The following is an 8,856-nucleotide window of genomic DNA, read 5'->3' on the forward strand; positions in this document are numbered from 1 at the left end:
CATCACCAACTCGTTCTTTCATACTAAACCCTGTCACCAGGTTTCACGGAGGCACCCAAGATCACGTCGTTGGCAGCAGCTGGACCTCATCGTCACAAGGTGAGCCTCTATAAACAGTGTCAAAATCACACGCAGCTTCCACAGTGTGGACTGCAACACCGGCCAATACCTGGTGTGCAGCAAAGTTAGACTCAAACCAAAGAAGCTACATCACTCCAAGCAGAAGGGCCGCCTGCGCATCAGCCCTAACGGAATTTCTTATCCACAGCTGTTACATAAGTTTCGAAATTCGCTTGTGAAAGCCCTTCAAAACACTCCGACAAGGAATGCAGAGACCAAGTGGGCCCACATCTGAGATGCCATGTATGACTCAGCAATGACCACCGATGGCAAACGTGAGAAGCAGAATGCAGATTGGTTTCAATCTCACTATGAAGAGCTGGAACCTGTCAAAGCCGCGAAGCGCATTGCACTGTTGAACTACAAGGAAGCCCCCAGCGAGTTAATATCCATAGCACTTAATGTAGCCAAAAGTGCTGCACAAAGAACAGCCAGGCGCTGTGCAAATGACTACTGGCAACACCTATGCAGTCATATTCAGCTGGCCTCCGACACCGGAAACATCAGAGGAATGTATGATGGCATTAAGAGAGCTTTTGGGCCAACCATCGGGAAGATCGCCCCCCTTAAAACTAAATCGGGGACATAATCACTGACCAACGCAAGCAAATGGACCACTGGGTAGAGCACTACCTAGAACTGTACTCCAGGGAAAATGTTGTCACTGAGAACGCCCTCAATGCAGCCCAGTCTCTGTCAGTCATGGATGAGCTGGACGAACAGACAACAACATAGGAATTCAGTGATGCCATTGATTCTAATGCCAGTGGAAGAGCCCCTGGGCAGGACAGCATTACCCCTGAAATAATCAAGAGTGCCAAGCCTGCTATACTCTCAGCACTCCATGAACTGCTTTGCCTGTGCTGGGACGAGGGAGCAGTACCACAGGACATGTGCAATGCCAATATCATCACCCTCTGTAAGAACAAGGGTGACCGCGGTGACTGCAACAACTACCGTGGAATCTCCCTGCTCAGCATAGTGGGGAAAGTCTTTGCTCCAGTTGTTCTAAATAGGCTCCAGAGGCTGGCTGAGCTTGTCTACCCTGAGGCACAGTGTGGCTTTCGAGCAGAGAGATCCACCATTGACATGCTGTTCTCCCTTCGCCAGCTACAGGAGAAATGCCGCGAACAACAGATGCCCCCACTACGTTGCTTTCATTGATCTCACCAAAGCCTTTGACCTCGTCAGCAGAAGTGGTCTCTTCAGACTACTAGCAAAGATCGGATGTCCACCAAAGCTACTAAGTATCATCACCTCATTCCATGACAATATGAAAGGCACAATTCAGCATAGCGGTGCCTCTTCAGACCCCTTTCCTATCCTAAGTGGTGTGAAACAGGGCTGTGCTCTCGCACCTACACTGTTTGGGATCGTCTTCTCCCTGCTGCTCTCACATGCGTTCAAGTTTTCAGAAGAAGGAAATTTCCTCCACACAAGATCAGATGGCAGGATGCTCAACCTTGTTCGTCTAAGAGCGAAGACCAAACTACGGAAGGTCATCATCAGGGAACTCCTCTTTGCTGATGATGCTGCACTAATATTGCACACAGAAGAATGTATGCAGCGACTCATCGACAGGTTTGCGGCTGCCTGCAACAAATTTGGCCTAACCAACAGTCTCACGAAAGCGAACATCATGGGACAGGACGTCAGAAATGCTCCATCCATCAATATCGGCGACCACGCTCTGGAAGTGGTTCAAGAGTTCACCTACCTAGGCTCAACTATCACCAGTAACCTGTCTGTCGATGCAGAAATCAACAAGCGCATGGGAAAGGCGTCCGCTGCTGTGTCCAGATTCGCCAAGAGAGTGTGGGAAAATGGCACACTGACACGGAACACCAAAGTTCGAGTGTATCAAGCCTGTGTCCTCAGTACCTTGCTCTACGGCAGTGAGGCCTGGACAACGTATGTCAGCCAAAAGCAATGACTCAATTCATTCCATATTCACTGCATCTGGAGAATCCTTGGCATCAGGTGGCAGGATCATATCTCCAATGCAGAAGCCCTCGAGGCGGCCAACATCCCCAGCATATACACCCTACTGAGCCAGCGGCGCTTGAGATGGCTTGGCCATGTGAGCCGCATGGAAGATGGCACGATCCCCATGGACACATTGTACAGTGAGCTCGTCACTGGTATCAGACCCACCGGTCGTCCATGTCTCTGCTTTAAAGACGTCTGCAAACATGACATGAAGTCCTGTGACATTGACTACAAGTCGTGGGAGTCAGTTGCCAGTGATCGCCAGAGATGGCGGACAGCCATAAAGGCGGAGCTAAAGAGTGGCGCATCGAAGAGACTTAGCTGTTGGCAGGAAAAAAGACAGAAGCGCAAGCAGAGAGCCAACTGTGTAACAGCCCCGATAACCAATTTTATCTGCAGCGCCTGTGGAAGAATCTGTCACTCTAGAATTGGCCTTTATAGCCACTCCAGGCGCAGCTTCACAAACCACTGACCACCTCCAGGCGCGTATCCATTGTCTCTCGAGATAAGGAGGCCAAAGAAGAAGAAGTATATGGACTTGAGTTCCTATTTTTAACAGTGGCAGTACACGCAAAAATTGAAAATAAAGATTATTTATGAGTGACATAAGGACAGAGATAGAACAGGAGTTCTCAATTGGGGTAAGGCCAATTTTACGAAACTAAGGAGTGATTTAGCGAAAGTGGACTGGAAACATCTACTTGAAGGTAAATCAGTGTCAGAGCAGGGGGAGGCATTCAAACGGGAGATTCAGAGTAAACATGTTCCCACAAAGAAAAATGGTGAGGCGGCCAAATCTAGAGCCCCATGGATGTCAAGGAGCTTGCAGGGTAAGATAAGGCAGGAAAAGAAGGCTTATGTCCGACACCGAGAACTTAATACTATAGAGAGCCGAGAGGAGTATAGCATGTGGCGGGGTGAAATCAAAAAGGAAATTAGGAAAGCGAAGAGAGGGCATGAAAGAATATTGGCAAGCAAAATCAAGGTGAACCCAAAGATGTTTTATCCATACATTAAAAGTAAGAGGATAACTAAGGAAAGAGTAGGGCCCATAAAAGACTAAAAAGGTAACCTATGTGTAGGAGCAGAAGATGTTGGCATGGTTCTTAATGAATATTTTGTGTCTGTCTTCGCAAAAGAGGGGGATGATGCAGATATTGTAGTTAAGGAGGAGGAGTGTGAAGTATTGGATGTGATAAACATAGGGAGAGAGGAAGTATTAATGGGATTAGCATTCTTGGAAGTTGATAAATCACCAGGGCCAGATGAAATGTACTCTAGGCTGTTAAAAGAAGCAAAAGAGGAAATAGCAAAAGGTCTGACGATCATTTTCCAGTCCTCACCGGATACAGGTGTGGTGCCAGAGGATTGGAGAATTGCTAACATTGTACCTCTGTTTAAAAAGGGAACGGGGGATAGACCAAACAATTACAGTAAGTCTCACCTCAGTAGTGAGAAAATTATTGGAATCTGTTCTGAGAGACAGAATAAACTGTCACTTAGAAAGGCACAGGTTAATCAAGGATAGTCAGCATGGATTTGTTAAGGGATGATCTTGTTTGACCAACTTGATCGAATTTTTTGAAGAAGTAGGATAGATGAGGGTAGTGCAGTTAATGTTGTCTACATGGATTTTAGCAAGGCTTTTGACAAGGTCCGACATGGAAGATTGCTTAAAAAAAAAATCCCATGGGATCCACGGAAATGCAGCAAGGTGGATACAAAATTGGCTCAGTGGCAGGAAACAAAGGGCAATTGTTGACGGGTATTTTAGCGACTGGAGGGCTGTTTCCAGTGGCGTTCCACGGGGCTCAGTATTGGGTCCCCTGCTTTTTGTGGCATATATGAACGATTTGGATCTAAATGTAGGGGGCGTGATCAAGAAGTTTGCTGGACGACACAAAGATTGGCCGTGTGGTAGATAACGAGGAGGATAGCTGTAGGCTGCAGGAAGATATTCATGATCTGGCCAGATGGGCACAAAAGTGGCAAATAGAATTCAACTTGGAGAGGTGTGAGGTGATGCATTTGGGGAGGTCAAACAAGGCAAAGGAATACACGATTAATAGGAAAATACTGAGAAGTGTAGAGGAAGTGAGGGACCTTGGAGTGAATGTCCTCAGATCCCTGAAGGTAGATGGACAGGTCGGTAAGGCGGTTATGAAGGCATGTGGAATCCTTTCCTTTATTAGCTGAGGTATAGAATATAAGAGCAGGAAGGTTATGCTGGAACTGTATAACTCATTGGTTAGGCCACAACTTGAATACTGTGTGCAGTTCTGGTCAACTCATTACAGAATTGCACGAGAGAGGGTACAGAGGAGATTTACGAGGATGTTGCCAGGACTGGAAAAATGCAGCTATAAGGAAAGATTGGATAGGTTGGGGTTGTTCTCCTTGGAACAGAGAAGGCTGAGGGGAGATCTGATTGAAATCTACAAAATTTTGAGGGGTCTGGATAGAGGTTAAAGGTCTATTCACCTTAGCAGAGAGGCCAGTGACAAAGGGCATAGATTTAAAGTGTTTGGTCGAAAAATTAGAGGGGAGATGAGGAAAAACTTTTTCACCCAGAGGGTGGTGATGGTCTGGAACTCACTGCCTGAAAGGGTAGTTGAGGCAGAGACCCTCAACACATTCAAAAGGTGTCTGGATATGCACCTCAAGTTCCGTAAACTGCAAGGCTATGGACCAAATGCTAGAAGGTGGGATTAGAATAGGTGGATTGTTTTTTGGCTGGCACAGACACGATGGGCCAAGTGGCCTCTTTCTGAACCTTAAACTTTCTATGATTCTATATTTATCAATGATTTTGGAGGTGAAACATGCCTTCCAAAACTTTGATCAGTTTGTTGGACTAGAACTAATTGGGCCAAATGGCCTGTTTTCATGCTATAACTTCGATGTCGTTCTATGATTCACCAAAGTATTCCAGAATGGAGTTCCAGAACCCCATAACATGGGAATTATGATTAGTAGTAGCACACCCATGCCAAAAATCACACAATTGTGTGTTAGATTAAAACATTGAAAGTGATTGATAAATTGAGGAAAAAAAAAGCGTCCACAATTTTTTAAATTACAGATGTATAGACAGGCGAGAGGGATTATCTTTCTAGGGGAAGGACAAGCATGTGTAAATCTCCAAGGAGAAGGAGAAAGAAAACTTACTGGGAGTATAGAAGAGATTGAAGAGACATTTAGGATGTCTTATTTTGTACAGAAATGTTGTCACAGTTTAATTATTTCATGCTTGATACAATCTGACTTCTGTTGATACAGGGCTGTTGCAAAAAATATATACTCCACGATAAAGGGTTTAAGGGTGATCATGAGGAATCTGAGAATGCTGACATTTAAATGGACTCACATTGTTTTGATTAGATGGCACAAAGCAGATTTTATCATTGATTTCTGTCCAGACTTGTGAGAAGTTCAGTGAAAATTCAAATGAACGATAAGAATTTTCTGCTGTTTATTTTATTTGCCGACTACTTCTTGCTTCATCTCTTCCAAGGTACTTGTGTGCCTTTCCTTGCAAACACTTACCCAGGAATGGGCCGGAAGGGCGGCACAGGGAGGGAAAGGGAAGGGTAACGCTGGTTGCTTTGTGTAATGAGTTGATGAATGTATTCATAAAGCTTATTTCTCATGTTGCTTGGCTCAGTGACAAAGCACACTCTCGTTTTTGAGTCAGAAGTTGTTGGGCTCAATTCTTTTCTTTTGGGCCTCCTTATCTCGAGAGACAATGGATACGCGCCTGGAGGTGGTCAGTGGTTTGTGAAGCAGCGCCTGGAGTGGCTATAAAGACCAATTCTAGAGTGACAGGCTTTTCCACAGGTGCTGCAGAGAAATTTGTTTGTCGGGGCTGTTGCACAGTTGGCTCTCCCCTTGCGCCTCTGTCTTTTTTCCTGCCAACTACTAAGTCTCTTCGACTCGCCACATTTTAGCCCCGTCTTTATGGCTGCCCGCCAGCTCTGGCGAACGCTGGCAACTGACTCCCACGACTTGTGATCAATGTCACAGGATTTCATGTCACGTTTGCAGACGTCTTTATAGCGGAGACATGGACGGCCGGTGGGTCTGATACCAGTGGCGAGCTCGCTGTACAATGTGTCTTTGGGGATCCTGCCATCTTCCATGCGGCTCACATGGCCAAGCCATCTCAAGCGCCGCTGACTCAGTAGTGTGAACAAGCTGGGGATCTTGGCCGCCTCGAGGCTCAATTACATAGGACTTAAACGAGAGGTTAAAGATAAAAAGGGAAGCTTATGACAGATACTGAGGGCTCAATACTGGAGAAAACCTAAAGGAGTATAAAAAGTATAGGGGTGAAATTAAAAAGGAAATTAGGAAAGAAAACAGAGGGCATAAAAAAATATTAGCAAGTACAATCAAGGGAAACCCAAAGTTTTTTAATAAATACATAAAGAGCAAGAGGATAACTAAAGAAAGAGTTGGGCCTATTAGGGTCGATAAGGGTAACCTATGTGTGGAGGCAGAGGATGTTGGTACGGTTCTTAATGAATACTTTGCATCTGTTTTCACAAAAGAAAGGGACAATACAGACATTGCAGTCAGGGAGAAGTGTGAAATATTAGATGAAATTAACATAGTAAGAGAGGAAGTATTAAGATTAGATTAGATTAGAGATACAGCACTGAAACAGGCCCTTCGGCCCACCGAGTGGGTGCCGAACATCAACCACCCATTTATACTAATCCTACGCTAATCCCATATTCCCAACAAACATCCCCACCTGTCCCTATATTTCCCTACCACCTACCTATACTGGTGACAATTTATAATGGCCAATTTACCTATCAACCTGCAAGTCTTTTGGCTTGTGGGAGGAAACCGGAGCACCCGGAGAAAACCCACGCAGACACAGGGAGAACTTGCAAACTCCACACAGGCAGTACCCGGAATCGAACCCGGGTCCCTGGAGCTGTGAGGCTGCGGTGCTAACCACTGCGCCACTGTGCTGCCCTATAAGGGAGTTAACATCTTTAAAATGGATACATCCACAGACAAAATCTATCCTTGGCTGTTAAGAGAAGCAAGAGAAGAAGTAGTGGAGGCTCTGACCATCATTTTCCAGTCCTCCTTGGCTACAGGCGTGCTGCCAGAGGACTGGAGGACTGTTAACATTGTATCATTGCTTGAAATGGAGAAAGGTATTAACCAAGTAACTACAGGCCAGTCAGCCTAACCACGGTGGTCGAAAAATTATTTGAAAAAATTCTGAGGGAATCTTCATTTAGAAAGACATGGATTAATCAAAGACAGTCAGCACTAATTTATTAAGGGAAGGTCATGTCAAACTAACATGATAAAATTTTTTGAGGAGGTAACAAGGTAACAAGATGAGGGTAGTGCATTGGATGTAGCATATATGGTTTTTAGCAAGGCTTTTGACAGACTTATCACAAAAGTAAAAGACCATGAGATCCAAGGCAAGTTGGATCCAAAATAAGCTCAGAGGTAGGAAGTAAAGGGTAATGATCGATGGGTGTTTTTGTGACTGGAAGGCTGTTTTCAGTGGAGTTCCGCAGGTCTCAGTATGAGGTCCCTTTCTTTTTGTGGTATATATCAAGGATTTGGATTTGAATGTAGGGGGAATGATTAAGAAGTTTGCAGACTATACAAGAATTGGCCATGTGCTTGATAATGAAGAAGTAAGTTGTTGACTGCAGGAAGGTATCAAAGGGCTAGTCAGGTGGGCGGAACAGTGGCAAATGGAGTTCAGTCCAGTGAACTGTCGGGTAATACATGTGGGGAAGACTAACAATGCAAAGGAATACACAATAAATGGTAGGATACTGAGAAGTGTAGAGGAACAGAGGGACCTTGGCGAACATGTCCACAGATCCCTGAAAGTGGCTGGACAGATAGAGAAGGTGGTCAAGAAGGCATACGGGATACCTTCCTTTACTAACTTATATAAAATATAAGAGCTGAGAGGTTATGCTGGAACTGTATAAAACACTGGTTAGGCCACATCTGGAGTCCTGCTTGCAGTCTGGTCATTGTACTATAGGAAAGATGTGATTGCACTAGACGGTACAGAAGAGACTTACAAGGATGTTGCCCGGACTGGAAAGGTTTAGTTACAATGAAAGATTGGATAGGCTAGAGTTGTTTTCTTTGGAACAGAGGAAGCTGAGGGAGATCTATTTGAAGTGTATAAATGTATGAGGGATTTAGATTGAGTGGATGGGAAGGCCCTATTCCCCTTGGTTGAGGGGCCCATAACTATGGGACATAGATTTAGCATATGTCATGCAGACCCCCCACCTGCCAAGAATGAGGCATATTCATTTTGTCATATGAACATTGATTTTAAACTGCTGCTGGAGCGAGGAAGCTACTTGTTAAATAGATCAGCCATGGCTGGAAAAAACATTTACATACTAACAGACAGTGCTTGGAGGGGCAAAGGGGCTATTCCTTGCTCCAGTTTAACCCACAATGGACTTTGAGCACCAGGTATTGGGTGTAAGACGAGAAATTCCAGGGTTGGCTAAGACAAGAGAATCCACAAAGAGACATAGTCAGAGCAACTAGTCACATGACTAGTTGACACGACATGCTTGGCAACCTGGGTTTTTCTGAATTGTGCAAAGAGTTTGAAAAAAAAAAGACTGTTTGCTCCTGGAGTGAGAAGACTTCTCCTATCTGCTCCTATCTCTTTCTCACAAGCCTCTGGACCTACTGAGGACATATGAACTTCAAGAGAGAAAAGTCTCC

This window comes from Heterodontus francisci, chromosome 12 (genome assembly GCF_036365525.1).
Source record: "Heterodontus francisci isolate sHetFra1 chromosome 12, sHetFra1.hap1, whole genome shotgun sequence".
Taxonomy (NCBI): Eukaryota; Metazoa; Chordata; class Chondrichthyes; order Heterodontiformes; family Heterodontidae; genus Heterodontus; species Heterodontus francisci.